This window comes from Melanerpes formicivorus, unplaced genomic scaffold, assembly GCF_026170545.1.
Source record: "Melanerpes formicivorus ecotype bairdi unplaced genomic scaffold, bMelFor1.0.p_v2 SCAF_50, whole genome shotgun sequence".
NCBI lineage: Eukaryota > Metazoa > Chordata > Aves > Piciformes > Picidae > Melanerpes > Melanerpes formicivorus.
Genome location: NW_027142402.1, coordinates 4,483,418 through 4,506,249, shown reverse-complemented (window position 1 = coordinate 4,506,249; position 22,832 = coordinate 4,483,418). Strand labels below are relative to the sequence as shown.

The window sequence follows — 22,832 nt, the reverse complement described above, 5'->3', positions numbered from 1 at the left end:
TTGTATACCAAATTCTGTTGAGGTAGATGGGTTTGATTCTTAGGATCTACCATATTTGATAGATTCTTGAAGCAGTAACACATTTACAGGCTGCCTTCTGGTAAGCTCTAGGTTCCTCCTGAGTTCACTGTCTGCTTATCCATTAGAGATCTGCTCAGTGTTGCCAAAAGATTGTTCCCTTGAAACTTGCAGAACATCCTGTGATCCCTTCGTGCATCTGTGCTTTGGTTAGTGCAGCACAGCACATTACACTTGGAATGATTTCCTTGCAGTGGGTCAGCATGGCCCAGTGATGAGACATCTTGATGACTGCAGAGTTCTGTGGCCTGAAATTTTTCTTAATTCTGAGCTGCTGACAGCAACTGAGCACGTGCTCTCTGCCTAGATATTCAGAGATTCCCCTTGGGAGACAGCTATTGAATGAGCAGGGTGTCCGAGAGCAATATTTGGTAAGAGGTTTCATGTAGGGTAACTTGCTGGTAGAGAAAAGTCCTTCTTACGTTGAATACTTTCAGACTTGTGCCCTGTCCCATGAAATAGAGCAAGGCAGCAAAGCTGGGGAGAGGTGTGGAGCACAGCCCTGTGAGGAGAGGCTGAGGGAGCTGGGGTTGCTTAGCCTGGAGAAGAGGAGGCTCAGGGGAGACCTCATTGCCCTCTACAACTACCTGAAGGGAGGTTGTAGCCTGGTGGGGGTTGGTCTCCCAGGCAACCAGCACCAGAGCAAGAGGACACAATCTCAAGCTGTGCAAGGGGAGATTTAGGCTGGATGTTAGGAAGAAGTTCTTCTCAGAAAGAGAGATTGGCCATTGGAATGTGCTGCTCAGGGAGGTGGTGGAGTCACCATCACTGGAGGTGTTTAGGAAGAGACTGGATGGGGTGCTTGGTGCCATGGATTAGTTGGTTAGATAGTGTTGGGTGATAGGTTGGACTTGATGATCTCTGAGGTCTTTTCCAACCTGGTTAATTCTATTCTCTTCTGGTCCCTTAATTCTGTCTCTCACTGTTGCTGGGAATACATTAAAAGGCAAAGCCATATGTGTATAGAAACAGTCTAAATGGGTCAGCTTCTGTGTCTTTTCAGAAATGTAAGCACTTTCCCCTAGCTCAGTGCCTGCATGTGGGACACTGGCTACCAAAGCTGATTTCTGAGCACGGATGTAGCATCCAACCCTTTTGATGTGGCAGGAAGCAAATGCTTCAGGCCATATGCTTGTTGTAGATACTCTAGTCCATCCCTGATTGCAGTGAGTAAAGAAGCTCAGGGTTAGGTACTTTTCTTTTGAACCCTTCTGTGTTACCAGAGAGAGAATCTTTGCAGAAAATAAAAAGATGAACTTTTTTCAAGCCAAGAGATAAGGAGGTGATTCTCAGGCTGAGCCAGGGGAGGTTCAGGCTGGAGGTCAGGAGGAAGTTTTACACAGAGAGAGTGATTGCCCATTGGAATGGACTGCCTGGGGAGGTGGTGGAATCACCATCACTGGAGGTGTTCAGGAGGAGACTTGACAGGGTGCTTGGTTGCATGGGTTAGTTGATTAGGTGGTGTTGGGTGATGGGTTGGACGCGATGGTCTTGAAGGTCTCTTCCAACCTGGTCTGATCTGGTCTGGTCTATTCTATTCCATTCTATTCTATTCTATTCTATTCTATTCTATTCTATTCTATTCTATTCTATTCTATATTCTATTCTATTCTAAAATGGAGACAGCTAGAAAAGAAAACCATAAGAGCTGTGTGATGCAGTCCCAAAATGTGGTGGATGTGGATTTGCTGCTCTGGTTGTTGGATGGGTTTTGTTCTGAAGCACATTAACTACAGAGCTAGGGATACTGCCTGGTGCTAACCTTCTAGAAGGCTGAGAAAGCCTTGGAAGGACAAATTCCTCTCTGCCTGCTTTTTGCCTCCTGTTTTTTTTTTCAGGAATTCATAAGCTCATGTTGCAACACTTTCAAACCTGCACTGTAAGAGTTTTTTCACCTTGGTTTCCCACCTTCCTTGCAGTGCAAGGCTTTTCCTGTGGTGTTCACAGATTTTATTGTTTCTGACTTGCACCTTACCTTTTTGCAGTTTAGCAGTTTCTGTTAATTTTCAAGGTGTTTGTGTCCCTTTAGATCCCAAGCCACATCTGTTAGCCTTATTTTTAGAGTGCTTGGCTATCTCTAAGCTTGACTTGCAGACAAAATGATAGATGGGTTTGATTTCATGTTGGAACACGAGTAACCCTTTGGCCACTGTTGTTGAAAGGATTCTGGAGGAGCCTGATTCACCTGTGCTTGAGAACAGTGCTTTGATTCAAAAGGCATACTTCAGAAAAATATCTTGTTTCAGGACCTTATTTCTGTAAGACTGTTGGAGTGTTCAAATATCTGGAGGCATAAAGAAAGAAAATGCATGGTCAGTGCAGAGTGATAGCCCTTGGAAAAGTGCAGACATCTTAGAATAGAATAGAATTAACCAGGTTGGAAAAGACCTTTGAGATCATCAAGTCCAACCTATCACCCAACACCATCTCATCAACTAAACCATGGCACCAAGCACCCCATCAAGCCTCCTCCTAAACACCTCCAGGTATGATGACTCCACCACCTCCCTGGGCAGCACATTCCAATGGCCAATCTCTCTTTCTACGAAGAACTTCTTCCTAACATCCAGACTAAACCTCCCCTGGCACAGCTCGAGACTGTGTCCCCTTGTTCTGGTACTGGTTGCCTGGGAGAAGAGACCAACCCCCACCAAGCTACAGCCTCCCTTCAGGTAGTTGCAGACAGCAATAGTCTCCCCTGAGCCTCCTCTTCTCCAGGCTAAGCAGCCCCAGCTCCCTCAGCCTCTTGAGGGAAGTATGCAAGCTTTGGAGATAAGATTGACTGAGTGACATGCAGATGTGTTTAAGAACAATAAAACCATAGCTTCATTTGTGGATTTACTTGGACAGAATGATGCTCATTACTGATATGTAATACTTCTGCTTTTGTTACAAATGCTGTGGGGCTTGCTGTATGGATGAAACCACAACTGAGAGCTTCAAATTCACTCGGCATCCCAAGTTGGTGAAAGTTTGTAGCAAAAACAAAATCTTGTGGTTGTTATGTGTTTAGAAAGCACAAATATTGCTAATGCTGCTGCTGTGCAGCTGTGATGATTTTAAAGATATAGTCTGTACTTAGAAGGTGCTCTGGGGAGAAGAATTAGTCTGTCAAAAACATTCAGCTAGGCTATGAAGTGGGCAGATGAGTGAATGGCATCCAGTTTGATTCTGGTCCCAGGCCAGTCCAAGCCAAAGCTTGGTATTTTCAGTGGATGTGCTCATCCTCAGAACTGCTGTTAATGCTACCACAGATCAATGAGGAATCAATTGATCTAAATCTGTGGTAGCTGCTTCTACTGCATTGTTTCACCAGCCACTTGTGGTGTTCCAAAGTTTCCCTGTCAAAAGTGCAAACTAGAATGGGACTCTTGCCAAGTCTTGAGTTTCAGTATTTCTTGAAGCTTGCATTTATTTTTAGCACATCAAGCTTATTAAGGAAGTGTATTTTGAAGAAGAGCTGCATAGAAACCTAGTTAGAATAGCATGGCCTTTAAAAGTCCTCTCCCCTACAGCATGCACTGTGAGTTCTTCTTCAGTTTTCATGTGTCAATCACACCACAAGCTGTCTTCTGCTGATGGAGCCAGAAGGAGGTCATGGGAAGAACTCCTGCATAGCAAATTTTTGGTTGCCTGCTTCTGCTGGGATGCCACTTCCAGGCTTTCCTAATGATCCAAAAAGTAGTGCTCCAAAATTCCAGGTAACTAAGGTGTATTCTGTGTGTATTCTGTGGCAGAGAAGGACCTGGGGGTGCTGGTTGATGGTAGGCTGAACATGAGCCTGCAGTGTGCCCAGGCAGCCAGGAGGGCCAATGGCATCCTGGCCTGCATCAGGAACAGTGTGGCCAGCAAGAGCAGGGAGGTCATTCTGCCCCTGTACACTGCACTGGTTAGGCCACACCTCAAATCCTGTGTCCAATTCTGGGTCCCTCAGTTTAGGAAGGAGGTTGACTTGCTGGAGCGTGTCCAGGGAAGGGCAACAAAGTTGGTGAGGGGTTTGGAACACAGCCCTGTGAGGAGAGACTGAGGGAGCTGGGGTTGCTTAGCCTGGAGAAGAGGAGACTCAGGGGTGACCTTATTGCTCTCTACAACTACCTGAAGGGAGGTTGTAGACAGGCAGAGGTTGGTCTCTTCTCCCAGGCAGCCAGCACCAGAACAAGAGGATGCAGTCTCAGGCTGCGCCAGGGGAGGTTCAGGCTGGAGGTTAGGAGGAAGTTTTACACAGAGAGAGTGATTGCCCATTGGAATGGGCTGCCTGGGGAGGTGGCGGAGTCACCATCACTGGAGGTGTTCAGGAGGAGACTTGATGGGGTGCTTGGTGCCATGGGTTAGTTGATTAGGTGGTGTTGGGTGATAGGTTGGACACGATGATCTTGAGGGTCTCTTCCAACCTGGTCTATTCTATTCTATTCTATTCTATTCTATTCTATTCTATTCTATTCTATTCTATTCTATTCTATTCTATTCTATTCTATTCTATTCTAATTTTAGACAGGTTGGATTAAAGTGTGCTGAGCCTTTAGCACCACCAGCAATGGTAAGAAGACGCCTTACTTGTGAGGAGCCAGTTAAAATGCTTCCCTTATTGAGTCTGAAAGCCAACCTGAAGCCCATTAAGTTTGGAATTCATATTTTCAGTTACATAGCTGTAATTTGTCAAGTATTAATAGAAAATAATATTTTGTTTTGACCTGTTTAATACACAGTGTGTTTCATTCCCTCTGCTGCAGCCTGGAGTTGTGCCAGAAACTTGCAGAAGGAAATTAATGCTTGTCAACTTGATTGAGACTTGGCTATCTTCTCATCTATCCTGAGGAACAGGCATGAAAATGAGGAGAGGAGGTGGCTCAGCCTGATTTTAGTGCTAATTGAGCTATGATGTGTCCACTGCATGAGCCTTTAGGATAGAAAATAGAGACTTCAGGCATCTTGTTTTTCAGGAAGTGCTGGACTGCTAGCTTTCAGTCAGGGAATGCAGCTGCATGCTACTGGTGGTGGACCTCTTCCACTTAAAAAAGGCGTTAACTGCTGGCTGCTTTGGTCTGTGCCTAACAATTGTCAGGCAAATCATAGTATCTACCTACTTTTGTTCCTCACAAATAAAATGGCAATAAGAAGGTCAAACTTCCTGAGAACATATCACAGTATCTCACAGTATCGCCAAGGTTGGAAGAGACCTCGAGGATCATCAAGTCCAACCTGTCACCACAGACCCATGACTAGGCCATGGCACCAAGTGCCACGTCCAATCCCCTCTTGAACACCTCCAGGGAGGGTGACTCCACCACCTCCCTGGGCAGCACATTCCAATGAGCAATGACTCTCTCAGTGAAGAACTTTCTTCTCACCTCCAGCCTAAACTTCCTCTGGCACAGCCTGAGACTGTGTCCCTTTGTTCTGGTGCTGGTTGCCTGGGAGAAGAGATCAACCCCTTCCTGGCTACAACCACCTTTCAGGTAGTTGTAGAGAGCAATAAGGTCACCCCTGAGCCTCCTCTTCTCCAGGCTAAACAACCCCAGCTCCCTCAGCCTCTCCTCACAGGGCTGTGTTCCAAACCCCTCCCCAGCTTTGTTGCCCTTCTCTGGACTTGTTCCAGCAAGTCAACCTTCTTCCTAAACTGAGGAGCCCAGAACTGGACACAGGACTCAAGGTGCAGCCTAACCAGTGCAGTGTACAGGGGCAGAATGGCCTCCCTGCTCCTGCTGGCCACACTGTTCTTGATGCAGGCCAGGATGCCATTGGCCCTCTTGGCTGCCTGGGCACACTGCAGGCTCATGTTCAGCCTACCATCGACCAGTACCCCCAGGTCCCTCTCTACCTGGCCACTCTCCAGCCACTCTGACCCCAGCCTGTAGCACTGCATGGGGTTGTTGTGGCCAATGTGCAGAACCTGGCATTTGGATGTGTTCAATCTCCTGCCCTTGGACTCTGCCCATCTGTGCATCCTGTTGGGGTCCCTCTGCAGAGCCTCTCTACCCTCCAGCAGATCAACTTCTGCACCCAGCTTGGTGTCATCAGCAAATTTACTGCTGATGGACTCAATGCCCTCATCCAGATCATCAATAAAGATGTTGAAAAGATCTTCACCATCCATGGTCTGTCACACCTGCCCAAAATGGGTGTAGATGGAGCCATACCTGTGAAGGGTCATCCCATTTACTATGCTTCAGTCCAACATTAAAAGCCCCTCAGATTGACAGCTGCTGTGAAGGAGATGTTGGCAGATGTTTCTTAAGAGCAGAAGACCCTTGAGCCACCTTAACATTCTGTTCTGACATGCACATAATGGATATCTCACAGAATGCCTAAGTCACTCTTTGTCAGAACATTTTGGACTTCAGGTATTAAGAGGCTAATTGAAGTGAACATCTCACTCCAGCCCTTGCTGACCTCTGCAGTCCACGGTAGGGCTTGGGATAGGGGTTGTGTTCACTTGGCCATTAAACAACTTCTAAAGCTCAGCTCTCTGATCTCAAGAGCATAGTGTTCTTTATGGGATTTTTTTTCTTTCTTTCTTTCTTTCTTTCTTTCTCTCTTTCTCTTTCTTTCTTTCTTTCTTTCTTTCTTTCTTTCTTTCTTTCTTTCTTTCTTTCTTTCTTTCTTTCTTTCTTTCTTTCTTTCTTTCTTTCTTTCTTTCTTTCTTTCTTTCTTTCTTTCTTTCCTTCTTTCTTTCCTTCTTTCTTTCCTTCTTTCCTTCTTTCCTTCTTTCTCTCTCTCTTTCTTTCTCTCTCTCTTTCTCTCTTTCTCTCTCTTTCTTTCTCTCTTTCTCTCTTTCTCTCTCTTTCTTTCTCTCTTTCTCTCTCTCTCTTTCTCTCTTTCTCTCTCTCTCTTTCCCTCCCTCCCTCCCTTCCTTCCTTCCTTCCTTCCTTCCTTCCTTCCTTCCTTCCTTCCTTCCTTCCTGCCTTCCTTCCTTCCTGCCTTCCTTCCTTCCTTCCTTCCTTTCCTTCCTTTTCTTTCTTTCCTTCCTTTTCTTTCTTTCCTTCCTTTTCTTTCTTTCCTTCCTTTTCTTTCTTTTCTTCCTTTTCTTTCTTTTCTTCCTTTTCTTTCTTTTCTTTCTTTTAAGCTGGCCAGAAGAAAAAGACAGCAGCTGCTGTCAGAAGCACTGAGTAGTGTGCAATGTGAGCAGGCTAGTTTAACTTGCTCCCAAATATAGTTCTTCCAGATTCTTCTGAAAATAACTCTCCTGCAAACAATAAAAATTGACATGGATTGACAGCATATTTTAAAATGTAGCTTTCTGCTTTTTGAGCTTTTAGTTAAAAAAACCAACAAACCCAGAGTAAGCAAACCATGATGGGGTCAGTGTCCCTGGAGGTGTTCAAGAAATGTGTGCCCATGGCACTTTGGGATGTGGTTTAATGGCTGTGGTGGTGTTAGGGTGATGGTTGGACTTGATGATCTTAGAGGTCTTCTCCAGCCAAAACAGCTGTGATTGAATGGAGAAGAGGAGGCTCAGGGCAGACCTTACTGCTCTCTACAACTACCTGAAGGGAGGTTGTAGCCAGGTGGGGGTTGGTCTCTTCTCCCAGGCAGCCAGCACCAGAACAAGAGGACACAGTCTCAAGCTGCACCAAGGGAAGTTTAGGCTGGAGGTGAGGAGAAAGTTCTTCCTAGAAAGAGTAATTGGCCATTGGGATGTGCTGCCCAGGGAGGTGGTGGAGTCACTATCCCTGGAGGTGTTCAAGAGGGGATTGGATGGCACTTGAAGCCAGGGTTTAGTTAGTCATGAGGTGTTGGGTGATAGGTTGGACTTGATGACCTCTGAGGTCTTTTCCAACCTTATTGATTCTATGATAATTTAAACTCTTCCTAGTAGATGATGTTGCTGCATTACCCTGTCCTTGTTTGGTTCTTGTGTCAGATGAACACAACAAATAGGCATTTCATTTGACTTCTGGTATTTTTCCTCATCCCATCGTTCATTTCTCCTCTTTTCTATGGGATTGTGATGTTTTACTTGCTGAGGTGGTGTCTAGGTTGAGCAAGAGGCAACATCCTCAGTTGTGCAAACAAGCTACTGTTCACAGTTCTTGCCTTTGTTCCTTGTTTAGTGAACCAGTAACTAAAATGCTTTGTTCTCTCCTGCTGGTGGAGGTAAGTCTTCTCTGCATGATAAAGCAGAGTGATGACATGCAGGACTTGTTTTAATGTGTAGGTGTCATACACAAGGCTGGCAGGTAAATGTATTACAGACTTTAACAGCAGGTATCAAGCTATGCTTATTCATATTGGCAGGCCACTTTAATGGGAGTTATGTGGAAGGCTTAATCATGTTTACAGCCTAATTAATGAGTTGTATATTAAAGATACTCCTTGAGTTTTTTTTTCCCCTAATTGCTGTAAATTGTAATACCTCATTTTCCTTCTATTGTTGTTCTAGTTGTAGGGCTTAATCACCTTTTCAAACATTTTAAAGGTAAGAGTGCTAATAGGATGTGTAATGGGCTCGTTTTTGTAAGCAGGAGTTCATCATCATGTACCTAAGCCAAAAACTGCATTGAATAGCAATTGAATTTGAAAGTAAAAGATAGAAATGTGTAGCAAAATCAAGGGGATAGTAAAGTAATCTTGGTTTGACCAGTACAGAATGTAAAGACAATAAACATTAGGTTTATTTGTAATAACTAGTATCGTTTCAAGAGCTAGGGGTATGAGGAGAAGGTAAAATTTACTGTGGGAGTTTTGAATTCAATGGAGTAGAGGAGAATAGAGTAGAGGAGAATAGAGTAGAGTAGAGTAGAATAGAGTAGAGTAGAGTAGAGTAGAGTAGAGTAGAATAGAGTAGAGTAGAGTAGAATAGAGTAGAGTAGCATAGAGTAGAGTAGAATAGAGCAGAATAGAGTAGAGTAGAGTAGTATAGAGTAGAGCAGAATAGAATAGAGTAGAGCAGAATAGAGTAGAGTAGAATGGAGTAGAATAGAGTAGAGCAGAATAGAATAGAGTAGAGCAGAATAGAATAGAGTAGAGCAGAATAGAGTAGAGTAGAATGGAGTAGAATAGAGTAGAGTAGCGTAGAGTAGAGTAGAGTAGAGTAGAATAGAGTAGAATGGAGTAGAATAGAGTAGAGTAGAATAGAGTAGAATAGAGTAGAGTAGAATAGAATTAACCAGGTTGGAAAAGAGCTTTAAGATCATGAAGTCCAACCTATCATCCAACACCATCCAATCAACTAAACCATGGCACCAAGCACCCCATCAAGTCTCTTCCTGAGCACCTCCAGTGATGGTGACACCACCACCAACCTGGGCAGCCCATTCCAGTGGCCAATCTCTCTTTCTGTGAAGAACTTCTTCCTAGCATCCAGCCTAAACCTCTTACATCACATATTAAAAACTTACTTGCTAACAACTTCCATGCATATGGAGGCTTTTTTAGTATTGTTTTTACATTATGTAAAGCTTCCTCAGGAGGGAATTTTTCTTTTAAGTCTCTCAAGGCATTTGTGTGTACCTGGGACTTCAGAGAACACCTTTCTAAACAAAACTTTGTAGCTGACTGCTCAACATTTTTTGCTTGTGCCTTCATTGTGATTCAAGGCAGAACTGTATGGAGAACAAAATAAACCCATAATCCTGAGTGGTTTCTGTGCTTTTTTTATTGTACCTTTTTATTAAAGCCAAAGAAACATGCCCAAGTTCAGAGGAAAGAGTCATCTTTGGTGACAGGTGGTGTGTGTGTGGAATCCTAAAGGATTTCTGTGTGAACACTGACAGCTCTGCTGAGCATAAATATTAGGTGGCTGTAGCCAGGAGGGGGTTGGTCTCTTCTCCCAGGCAACCAGCACCAGAACAAGAGGACACAGTCTCAAGCTGTGCCAGGGGAAGTTTAGGCTCAAGGTGAGGAGAAAGTTCTTCACAGAGAGAGTTGTTAGCCATTGGAATGTGCTGCCCAGGGAGGTGGTGGAGTCACCATCCCTGGAGGTGTTCAAGAGGGGATTGGATGTGGCACTTGGTGCCATGGTTTAGTAGTCATGAGGTGTTGGGTGACAGATTGGACTTGAGGTGGGGGTGGAGGTGGGGAGATTCAGGCTGGATGTGAGGAAGAGGTTCTTCACCATCAGAGTGGTGAAGCCCTGGAATGGGTTGTCCAGGGAGGTGGTTGGGACCCTGTCCCTGGAGGTGTTTAAGCCCAGGCTGGACAAGGCTCTGGCCAGGGTGATCTAGTGTGGGGTGTGCCTGCCCATGGCAGGGGGGTTGGAACTAGCTGATCCTTGTGGTCCCTTCCAACCCTGACTGATACTATGATACTATGATCTTTGAGGTCTCTTCCAACCTTACTGCTTCTATGATTCTATGATGTAGTGTTTAGAGTGCTGATAACGAAAGCCAAATAGAATTTTTAGAGCTTCTCTGCTCTCCTGCAAGCCTGGGCAGCAGTGTTGCTAAGGAAGAGAACTGTTTGGGTTCACCCTATTATTGCCTCAAAACCTGAAGAAAGCAATAACTAGAAATGAGGTTTCACAGGTGCAAAAGGCATGAACAGAAAGCAGTTCCAGCATCACCTGTGGCAGTTCCATTCTGAAAGGAATCTGCTCAGCCTTCCAACTGAGCCCTAAAAGTTCTGCCACCAGATTAGAGGAAACCTTGAGCACAGTTGTCTGCAATAGCAGTCTTACTGCTGGATATTGCTAAAGCACTATTGTAACACATAATTTATGTGGGCATCTTGGGAAAGCCATTTGTGAAGTACTACAGCCTCTGGGAAGAAGCCAGGTTTAGCAAAGTATAATATGCTCTTGAAATCCACTAAGATAACGTCCCAAATAAGCTCTTTACTCATGGTTTGTTCCACCTTTCTATGTCAGGTGCAGTGTTCACATGAAGACTTCTCTGTCCTGGGTGTTCTACAAAGAATGCATTCATTTGCCAATAAAATGCAGCTTAACACTTTCTTGCTGGCCCAGGGTACTTTTGGGGTTAGTTTTTGTTTCTCCCCGCCCCCCCCCCACCATGGTAGTTACTAGCAAATTTCAAAGTGGAAAGTGAGGCTTTAAATCTTGTCAGCTTCCTTTTCTTTCCAGCTGCAGGCTGTGGGTACAGCAGTTGTGTTACAAGCTGAAAAAAAAACCCAAAAGCTGAACATTAAGAGCTCCTACTGCAATCATAATATCATAGTATCAGTCAGGGTTGGAAGGGATCACAAGGATCATCTAGTTCCAAAGCCCCTGCCATGGGCAGGGACAGCCCACACTAGATCAGGCTGGCCAGAGCCTCATCCAGCCTGGGCTTAAACACCTCCAGGGACGATGCCTCAACCACCTCCCTGGACAACCCATTCCAGGGCTTCACCACTCTCATGGGGAAGAACCTCCTCCTCACATCCAGCCTGAATCTCCCCACCTCCAGCTTCGTTCCATTCCCCCTAGTCCTATCACTCCCTGATATCCTGAGCAGTCCCTCCCCAGCCTTCCTGTAGCCCCCTTCAGATCCTGGAAGGCCACAATGAGGTCACCTGGGAGCCTTCTCTTCTGCAGACTGAACAGCCCCAACTCCTTCAGTCTGTCCTCACAGGAGAGGTGCTCCAGCCCTCTGCTCATCCTCCTGGCCCTTCTCTGGACACCTTCCAGCACCTCCAGATCACTCTTGTGATAGGGGCTCCAGAACTGGATGCAGTACTCCAGGTGGGGTCTCCCCAGAGCTGAGTAGAGGGGGAGGATCACCACCACTTAGCTTTCCAGCATAGATGGGGATGGAGAAGGGGAAAGTTCACAGTTCTTTCCACAAGCCTGCTGTGATAGGGCTGTGGGAAGAGGACCGATGGCTACTGAAGAACAACAAAACAAACCAAGAGGCAAAGGAAAAGTTGTGGCTAGAAAAACCCAACAACAATGGGGCAGTCACATTGTGGCTGCAGTCAAACCTGGCTTTTGCTCACAGCATTCAAATACAATTGTTGACAGAGCTTCAGTTTAAAACACAAAGTGTTGTCAAAGGTGGACAGTTCATATTATGGTTTAGTTGATTAGATGGTGTTGGATGCGATGATCTTGAAGGTCTCTTCCAACCTGGTCTGGTCTATTCTATTCTATTCTATTCTATTCTATTCTATTCTATTCTATTCTATTCCTTTTGGTTAACACAGTTAATATTTGGATTATTTATTACTAATACAGTTAATACTGGGAGTCTTTTTGATTCATACAGTTAAGGAAGGAGGTTGACTTGCTGGAACGGGTCCAGAGAAGGGCAACAAAGCTGGGGAGGGGGTTGGAGGGTTAGAACACAATCCCTATGAGGAGAGACTGAGGGAGCTGGGGTTGCTTAACCTGGAGAAGAGGAGACTCAGGGGTGACCTTATTGCTCTCTACAACTACCTTAAGAGGGGTTGCAGACAGGCAGAGGTTGGTCTCTTCTCCCAGGCACCCAGCACCAGAACAAGAGGACACAGTCTCAGGCTGTACCAGTGGAGGTTTAGGCTGGAGGTTAGGAGGGAGTTCTATACAGAGAGAGTGATTGCCCATTGGAATGGGCTGCCTGGGGAGGTGGTGGAGTCACCATCACTGGAGGTGTTCAGGAGGAGACTTGATAGGGTGCTTGGTACCATGGGTTAGTTGATTAGGTGGTGTGGATGATAGGTTGGACTCAATGATCTTGAAGGTCTCTTCCAACCTGGTTTATTCCGTTCTAATACCGGGGTTCTTTCTACACAAATGAGGTCAAACTAAGCCTCTTCCTACTTTTCTATTTATCTTTTTCTTTTGAAGATACAATTTGAACATGAAGTGGAGGAATGAGGTCTGATAGATTGTAATGGGTTGGGGCAGACCCCCTCCCCACCACGCGCAGAAATAACAACTCAGACAAATGGATTGCAAAAGTGATGAAAAGTTTAAATAGAACAGTGAGTGCGTGCAGAAAAACTAGAAACACAGTGACAAGAGAGAGAGAGACCCAAAAACAGACCCAGAGAAATCCCATCCCCACCTGGGGGTGCACCCAAACCCCCAGGGCTCCTCCTTCCCCCCCCCCCCCCGCTAGGCTAGTCTCAGCTGGCCAGATCTGAGACTGCCCATCCCCCCGTGGCCTTGGGCCTAACCAGACCCATGGCCGGGAGATCTCTCCCCCAGTTACCGGGTGGCGAGGAGGAAGGAAAGAGGAAGTGCCAGACCCCGCCGTGAGACTTATAGTGGTGCAAGGGATCATGGTAGGAAATAACCTAATTTCCTGTGTCCACCCACTGGGCTGGACTTCTGGACACAGGAAACACCCCTGTAGCAGAGGGCACCCAGCCCAAACTACGACATAGATTTGTGTCTGAAGAAGTTGATTTTTGTTAATCTGTTCATTAAAAACGATAACAATAAAAAAAACAACTTCCAAGTTTTCCAGCCAACCTAACCTAGTGGTTTCAATTTCAGATGTAATATTAGAAGAAGAAAAGAAAGGTGTGGATTAAGCAAATATTCCTCCCAGAGCTGTTGTTACAGGCTAGTGTTCATCCAGTTATAACATAGTTAATAGAGTTAATAGCAATTAAGTTGAATGATGACTGCACAGAAAGTTCAAGTGCCTGGGATGAAGAATGCAAGAGTGCTTCTGTATGGAAAACAGATTCTCAGAGGTACACAAACAGAACTTTCTTGTGAGTCTGATGCTTTTGTTGCTGTTTGCCAATTAAGACTGCAAGATGAAGACCTCAAGTGCTTATGTTCACTAGACACATGATAAGCAGTGGTAGTAGTAATGCAAGCCTCCTGCCCACACACCAAATGCTATTCCTTGCTTTCAATTCATATTTAACACAGTTGCTTTAAGGATGTGAAAAGAAGCTGGGTGTTTCTTGCCTTCTTGAAGCTTAAAGGTTATTTTCCTCCTTTGAGTGCACTTTATTTTGTGTTTTAAATGGGAATTGCAGAGGTATGAGTGGTCTCTTGCATTCTGAAACACTGCCTTTCTGAATTGGTAATACATGTAATAAATGCCCATGGCAGAGGGGTTGGAACTAGATGATCTTTAAGGTCCCTTCCAACCCAAACCATTCTATGAATCTGTCTGAACTGGAAGAGAGAGAGGCCTCCTTTGATTGCTCTGCACTTCTGCTGGAAATCCACCATGGATTTTAGGTCTCTGCTTTGGAATAGAATAGAATAGAATGGAATGGAATGGAATGGAATGGAATGGAATGGAATGGAATGGAATGGAATAGAATAGAATAGAATAGAATAGAATAGAATAGAATAGAATAGAATAGAATAGACCAGACCAGACCAGACCAGACCAGACCAGACCAGGTTGGAAGAGACCTTCAAGACCATCGTGTCCAACCTATCATCCAACACCACCTAATCAACTAACCCATGGCACCAAGCACCCTGTCAAGTCTCCTCCTGAACACCTCCAATGATGGTGACTCCACCACCTCCCCAGGCAGCCCATTCCAATGGGCAATCACTCTCTCTGTACAGAACTTCTTCCTAACCTCCAGCCTAAACCTCCCCTGGCACAGCCTGAGACTGTGTCCTCTTGTTCTGGTGCTGGCTGCCTGGGAGAAGAGACCAACCTCTGCCTGTCTACAACCTCCCTTCAGGTAGTTGTAGAGAGCAATAAGGTCACCCCTGAGTCTCCTCTTCTCCAGGTTAAGCAATCCCAGCTCCCTCACCCTCTCCTCACAGGGCTGTGTTCCAAACCCCTCACCAACTCTGTTGCCCTTCTCTGGACTTGTTCCAGCAAGTCAACCTCCTTCCTAAACTGAGGGGCCCAGAGCTGGACACCAGAAGACTAGGAAATGTGGGGTTTGTGTTTTCTGGGCAGGAGACTTTTTTGATTGATGCTGAAGGTTGGTTTGGTTTTTCTCAGCTGGAAATGTAGTGTCCACACGTATGAACTCTCAGAATGGAGTGCTGAGTTCCCAGTATGCCAGCAGATCCCAAACAGAGAGCCCCAGGTGGAGTTACTTATCCATCTCAGTTTTGTCTTGCCTGTTAATTTGCCAGGAGCTGGCTAATTCAGGGCAAAACTGTAATCCCTGTAGGTATCATGACAATCCAGACAATAGTGACTCTGGAAATAGATTGTAGGACATTGTGTTCTTTTTGTTTCCTTGGTTTTACTGCAAGGCAAGCAAATGCATATTCTTTTGGTCACAGTTGGTACACCTGCTGAAGTGCAGGTCCTTTCCTCAACACTCTTGCTCTGTGACAAGAGCATTATTATTATGCCTGTGTATTTTTTCAGTCAGAAGAGCAGTAGGAGGAATAATGCAGTGAAATATACCAAATTATATTTAATTTGTTGCTTAGCAGCCAAAGCAAATTGTGGAAATCTGGGATAGATACTGCTGTAGTAAAGGGGTTTCAGATCAGCTTGTCTGGTTTTGTTGTTACCCAGTATTACACCAAAGTTCAGGTTTGGGGGGAGGGAGGTGTCTTTTCCCACTTACTGATGCCTTCATCAGCCAGCATCATTTTAATTAAACCTGGAAGGCTATCAGGAGAAAAGTGGGGGGGGAAGGGGGAGGGAAATGAGCTACAAAGGAAAACAGCTCTACCTTTTGGAATCTTAGCAGATGAGCACTCCAGTTAGGTACCTAAATGAGAAGATGTGAGATATTCCAAGCCTGGGTATTCAGGCAGTTCTCTGGATCCTAAAACCATCGAGGTCACCTCCTTGTGTAGTCTGTGCACAGCTGCACAAGACTATTTACTTATTTACTGTATACTATATTTACTATTTACTTATTTACTTATTTACTCTAATGACTGTATTATAGCAGTTTATATGATTTGGAAGTAAAAGATGGAATTTTCTCTTTTCCTATTTACAACTAAATAGCTGAGTGCACTTCAGTGTCAGACATCCATTCTCAGTGGCTTGACTGGAAACCTGAAAAGCAAAGTTTCTATGTGTTAGCAGGCATTCCTCTAAATACAGTCAATAAGTCTGTCTGCCCATTTGCTGTATTTTGTGCAGTGGCAGGGAATGGAATGGAATGGAATGGAATGGAATGGAATGGAATGGAATGGAATGGAATGGAATGGAATGGAATGGAATGGAATGGAATGGAATTAACCAGACTGGAAGATCATCAAGTCCAACCTGTCACCCAACACCATCTAATCAACTAAACCATGGCACCAAGCACCCCATCCAGTCTCTTCCTAAACACCTCCAGTGATGGTCACTGCATCACCTCCCTGGGCAGCACATTCCAGTGGCAAATTACTCTTTCTGTGAAGAACTTTCTCCTCACCTCCAGCCTAAACCTCCCCTGGCACAGCTTGAGACTATGTCCTCTTGTTCTGGTGCTGGTTGCCTGGGAGAAGAGACCAACCTCTGCCTGTCTACAGCCTCCCTTCAGGTAGTTGGGAAGAGCAATAGGGTCTCCCCTGAGCCTCCTCCTCTCCAAGCTGGGCAACCCCAGCTCCCTCATCCTCTCCTCATAGGGCTTGTTAAAATGCATGTGAAATATCAGTAGTTTTGTAGCATTCTGTCAAATTATGTAAATCCAAGACATAATTCCCACCCCCCTGAGTTTCTTAGTGAAGAACTCCATCGTTGCTCATCTTTTTATTTCCACAAACAGAAAAGGTATCAAACTATATTCAGTACAGGAAAGATGAACATTTAAATATCCAGTGCTTTAGTAAATGTGACTTTAGGCAACTTAAATAGGACTTTAGGCAACTTGCATTGTGCACAATGTTTGTTAGTCTTAAGATTATCAAAGTAAGTAGATACAGGGCATGAGAAAAAAAAGGGGCTTAGAGAGTTAGGATCTGTGTGGATATACAGAGAATTGTGGCAGCAACAGGTGTCTTCAAAAGCATGAGCCTGTTTTCCTCTCCACTTTTTGTATTGGTGCTAAAGATGACTGCAGAAGCTCTGGCAACAGATCTCAGAGCTAAGCCTCTTTTCTGTTCCTTTGGCACTCAGGGTGAGGTAATGCATTCTCTTCACCCAGCAACGTGTAGCTTCTCGGTGATGGGAAGAAGGAGCATTCTGCCAGAACAGAACTGGAATGCAGAGGAGAGACAGTTACAATGATAACAAATGTGAGAATGCATGAGGAGATAAGATTCAGAGACAAACTTAGTATGAGAGTGTGGATGTAGGAAAAGTAAATAAATTGATCTCAGATCAGGTTCATCGTTCTCCAGACAGGCGAACACACGATGTGCATCTGGGGCGAGGCAATCCCAGGCACAAATCCAGGCTGGGCAGGGACTGGCTGGAAAGCAGCCCTGAGGAGAGAGACATGGGGGTGCTGGGGGAGGAGAAGCTCACCAGGAGCTCTCAATGTGCACTAGCAGCCCACAAAGCCAATCAGATCCTGGGCTGCAGCAGGAGAAGTGTGGCCAGCAGGGCAAGGGAGGTGATCCTCCCCCTCTACTCAGCTCTGGTGAGACCCCACCTGGAGTCCTGCCTCCAGTTCTGGAGCCCCTATTACAAGAGGGATCTGGAGGTGCTGGAAGGTGTCCAGAGAAGGACCACGAGGATGATCAGAGGGCTGGAGCACCTCTCCTATGAGGACAGACTGAAGGAGTTGGGGCTGTTCAGTCTGGAGAAGAGAAGGCTCCCAGGTGACCTCATTGTGGCCTTCCAGTATCTGAAGGGGGCTACAGGAAGGCTGGGGAGGGACTGCTCAGGATCTCAGGGAGTGATAGGACTAGGGGGAATGGAATGAAGCTGGAGGTGGGGAGATTCAGGCTGGATGTGAGGAGGAGGTTCTTCCCCATGAGAGTGGTGAAGCCCTGGAATGGATTGTCCAGGGAGGTGGTTGAGGCCCTGTCCCTGGAGGTGTTTAAGGCCAGGCTGGATGAGGCTCTGGCCAGGCTGATCTAGTGTGGGGTGTCCCTGCCCATGGCAGGGGGGTTGGAACTAGATGATCCTTGTGGCCCCTTCCAACCCTGACTGATTCTGTGATTCTAAAAAGCAATGCAAAACAAGACACAAACCCACCACCACCCAGTAACACCCCTTTTCCTCTTCATTGTCTGTCCCCATGAGAGGTGCCTCTGATGCTTCTTATTCTGTCCATAGTTTATGCACCTGCTTAAAGCCAATGTCCCAAACTGTTGTTTAAAAGATTGCATATCCACTCTCTCCTTATGATAATGTAAAATAAAATACTCAGGTACTGCTTTGACATCATCTGGGGCCATAAAGAGAGGAAACTTGCCAACTGTGCCTGAAAGCATGGTTTATGGTGTAGTAAATGTGGCTTCACTTTCTTCAAGTGTAGTAGCAGAGATGTCAGGAAATTTGCTTTCAAATTCAGGGTTGTCTGAGTTACTGTGAAAATACCCACAGCTGTACTGAAAGCTGCCTGGTGGAGAAGGACCCAGGGTAAAGCTAAATAGGATGAGAGGGGATGGTTTGAAGCTGGAAGAGGGGAGATTTAGACTGGCTGTTAAGAAATTCTTGAGAGTGAGGGTGGTGAGACACTGGAACAGGTTGCCCAGGGAGGTTGTGGATGCCCCCTCCCTGGAGGTGTTCAGCGCCCGGTTGGATGAGGCCTCGAGCAGCCTGGGCTGGTGGAAGGTCTCCCTGCCCATGGCACGGAGGGGTTGGAAGTAGATGATCTTTAAGGTCCCTTCCAACCCAAACCATTCTGTGAAAATCAGCAAATAGTTGCATAGTTGAAGACCTGAAGCATGCAAAATTGCCTGTACAAGGGAACTATTGTTTTGAGTTGCACAAAGCACTCCAGTCGCATTTATGCGCAGTGTTAGATTTGGAAAGCAGAGGAAGAGTAGGACTTAAATGCTTCAGCACACCCAAATGTGAATAGTGGTATGGAATTTACATTCAGCTATGTAATCAGATTTTCAAAATAGGCACAAACAGAGAAAACTAAGAATATTTATAGTGCCCATGCACAGGCAAGGTTTATGGTTTTTAAGGAGAGATAACCTGCTACCAACAAAACAGGGAAAAGCTGAATACTGTGTAGCCCAAAGGTGACAGATTTTGATGCTCACAAAATAGTAGAAACCATTAATGAAAGGCCATGCTGTTCAGCCTGAATTAGCTACTGAATTCTGGGTGAATGGCTGGGTTTTTATTTGCTTGACAGTCCTCTGAGAAGCGGAGTGATTTGAAATAGATGGGGTTTGTCTCTCTTCACAGAGAGGTGTCTTATTTGTGGGGTGCTCGTGGTTTGCTTTCAGTTCTGATTTTCAACTGACTGTGCTCCAAGACTGGAAGAAGAAGGGAGAGATGAGCAGCTGGGAGCTATGCATAGCAGGAAGAAGATGGCATTGTTCCCTGTAAGAAATGCCCGTGATTCAGTTTGGACCGCTTGTGGAAAAGACAGCGTGCTTCCATTTGATCCTGCTTCTGGTGCTTCAATACAGTTATGTGTTATGCACAGAAATATACAGGCTCACTGAGGCATAATGGAGTAAAGAAGCAAAGATGGCCCATTAAGCACCTTCCCTTCCCTACAGCCATCAGTATTTTAGTGAAAAGAGTAAAAGCAAAGCAGATTTCAGACTGAATGTGTCTTCTAGCTACGAGGCTGGGGAGAGGTCTGGAGCACAAGCCCTGTGAGGAGAGGCTGAGGGAGCTGGGGTTGCTTAGCCTGGAGAAGAGGAGGCTCAGGGGAGACCTTTTTGCTTAGAGTCATAGAATCAGTAAGGTTGGAAAAGATCTCAAAGTTCATCAAGTCCAACCTGTCACCCAACACCTCATGACTACTAAACCAATCCCCTTCCAATCCCCTCTTGAACACCTCCCGGGATGGTGACTCCACCACCTCCCTGGGCAGCACATTCCAACATCTTTCAACTCTCTCTGTGAAGAACTTTCTCCATGGTCTAGTGGTCGTGGAGGTGCTGGATAAAAGGTTGAACTTGGTGGTCTTAGAGGTCTTTCCCAAGCTCATCTTCCCCAGGGATTCAGCCCTTTGCTTGGGCTTTAGCGCACAGTGTCTTGCAAAATGCACTGTGTGTATGTGAAGAAAACTTGCCAGGTGCAGTTTGCATGCACAGTCATACAAAACTACTGCTTGTCATTCTCATGGTATTCATTATTTAATAGATGTAAAATAATTAATTATAGCCCATCAAAGCCCTCCTTATAATTTGTTGTCAAATACCTCCCCAAACAGGCGTAGGCGATACTAAAGCCAGTGTTTGTCTGTGGTGTTCTGTCTCTTATTTTCTTGTCTCCCATTGCAAGTCTCTCAGAGATACCAAGCTTAGTCAGTACAGAGAGAGGAGGTGGGAAGATGAAATCTGTAGATGAGAGAGGGAAAAGCCCCATTAAATAGTGAAGGGCCAGGAGGATGAGCAGAGGGCTGGAGCACCTCTCCTATGAGGACAGAGTGAAGGAGTTGGGGCTGTTCAGTCTGGAGAAGAGAAGGCTCCGAGGTGACCTCATTGTGGCCTTCCAGTATCTGAAGGGGGCCTACAGGAAGGCTGGGGAGGGACTGCTCAGGATCTCAGGTAGTGATAGGACTAGGGGGAATGGAATGAAGCTGGAAGTGGGGAGATTCAGGCTGGATGTGAGGAGGAGGTTCTTCACCATGAGAGTGGTGAAACCCTGGAATGGGTTGTCCAGGGAGGTGGTTGGGGCCCTGTCCCTGGAGGTGTTTAAGCCCAGGCTGGATGAGGCTCTGGCCAGGCTGATCTAGTGTGGGGTGTCCCTGCCCATGGCAGGGGGGTTGGAACTAGATGATCCTTGTGGTCCCTTCCAACCCTGACTGATACTATGATACTATGATATTACAGAGGAAAGCTTGAACAGTTCTGAAGACTGAACTGCTGAGGGTGAAAAGTCATAGAAAGTGCAAATGTTTGTGGGCAGAAGAGTGCATGAGAAAACCTGAGAAGTGCTGGCTGCCCCAGATGGTGATTGCCAAGCACAAATGAATCTGAATCCTGTAAAAGGCACCTTTGATGTTAGGCTGCATTAGGTAAGTATTTCTGAAATAGCTAGGAATGAAATAGTGCTGCTTTACACAGCACTGGGAAGAGCTAATGGGAAATGTTGTGCTCAGGTACGCTATAGAATGATTGTAATGCATGCAGCTGGGGACTGGGAGAGTGATTTAGTTGATGAACAGAGTTAAAGTTTAAAGGAGTTGTGACAAAACTCCCTCTCCTTGGGTAAGTACAGCAGAGGCAAACACTAAAGGAAACTAAAGATACTGATGATGGTTCTGCTAGGAGGTTGGGCATGAATTACATTTAAGTTGGAAATTAGGAGGAGTGTTTAATCATTCAGAGTTGTGTGTTCTGAAATAGCTTTCAATTCAAGTTTTATCCTTTATAGCCCTGCAGGAGATATCAACTGGAACCTGGTTAGCAAAAAATTCTTATGGCAGGATTGGCCAGGTTGGACTTCCTTACCTAAATCTGGCTGCATGCTGCTGTTTGAGCAGCACTGTAGAGCCTTGGTCTGCAGCTGTGGCTCTGAAGCACTGCACTAACAGAAGGAATGATGCACATCATCCATATTCTATAAATTCTTCCATCTGAGAGGCTTATTCTAAGCTGACTTTGTGTATAACCTGAAGAAGTTCAAGTCCTGCTTAAAATGTTCCCTTCTGCAGAACGGTATGTCAAGGTTTGCAGTCCCAGTGTCATGCTTTGGGCCTCAGTGCTTTCTTCAACAGCAAACAAACAGGCCCCAAACCCAAGCAACCTCTTCTGCTTTGACCACTGGCTATTAACTTGGAAAACACAAACGTTCAAGGCAGCTGTCTCAAGTGGACTGGGCTTTCAGAGCAGAGAGCAGGAATTTCATCTGCTTCATTGTGTAGTGCAGGGAAAGGAAAAGGAGAGGAGAGAGCTGCAGCCGTGACCTGACAAATGAGTGTGCTGTGCTAACAGGCAGGAAAGGTTTGGAAATTATAGTTCTGTTGATTTCAAAACAAAAAGGGAGAATAAATGTACATTCTGTGAGAAGGAAGCAAGAAAACCAAAACCAACCCAAAATCCAGAGGAAAGAAATGATTACAGGGAAGCTATTTACTGATCTTGCCTAACTACTTAGGTTTAGTAGTGAGTGAATGTGAGTTCAAGGGCAGTGGAATGCAGTTGGAGTGCTTCTCTTCTAAATATTTAAATTTATGTAGGCTTATGAGGTAGAATTGCACACACACACACACACACACACACACACACACACACACACAGAGTCCCTTATCACAGCCTGCCTGCAGTGCATTTTTCCTTAATATTCTGCAGAAAATGCTTCATCCAAACAGCCAAACAATGACATCTGCACCAAACTGTCTTGCTCAGTATTCTTCCTTCAACAGTATCATAGAATCAGTCAGGGTTGGAAGGGACCACAAGGATCATCTCGTTCCAACCCCCCTGCCATGGGCAGGGACACCCCACACTAGATCAGCCTGGCCAGAGCCTCGTCCAGCCTGGGCTTAAACACCTCCAGGGACAGGGCCTCAGCCACCTCCCTGGACAACCCATTCCAGGGCTTCACCACTCTCATGGGGAAGAACCTCCTCCTCACATCCAGCCTGAATCTCCCCACCTCCAGCTTCATTCCATTCCCCCTAGTCCTATCACTCCCTGATATCCTGAGCAGTCCCTCCCCAGCCTTCCTGTAGCCCCCTTCAGATACTGGAAGGCCACAATGAGGTCACCTCAGAGCCTTCTCTTCTCCAGACTGAACAGCCCCAACTCCTTCAGTCTGTCCTCACAGGAGAGGTGCTCCAGCCCTCTGCTCATCCTCCTGGCCCTTCTCTGGACACCTTCCAGCACCTCCTGATCCCTCTTGTCATAGGGGCTCCAGAACTGGAGGCAGTACTCCAGGTGGGGTCCCCCCAGAGCTGAGCAGAGGGGGAGA

General features: G+C 45.8%; 1 protein-coding gene across 7 annotated transcripts in view; it reads left to right on the top strand.

The window, feature by feature from the left end:
* WASF1 (WASP family member 1) overlaps nt 1–22,832 on the top strand; it is a 74,012-nt gene that overhangs the window by 10,371 nt on the left and 40,809 nt on the right. The window contains exon 1 of one of the 7 annotated variants that reach the window (XM_068160528.1): nt 16,353–16,374. The exons of the other annotated variants lie outside the window; for them this stretch is intronic. The gene's annotated coding sequence lies outside the window, so the exon portion shown is untranslated. Of the gene's footprint in view, nt 1–16,352; nt 16,375–22,832 lie in introns of those variants that run through there. 7 annotated transcript variants of the gene reach the window in all.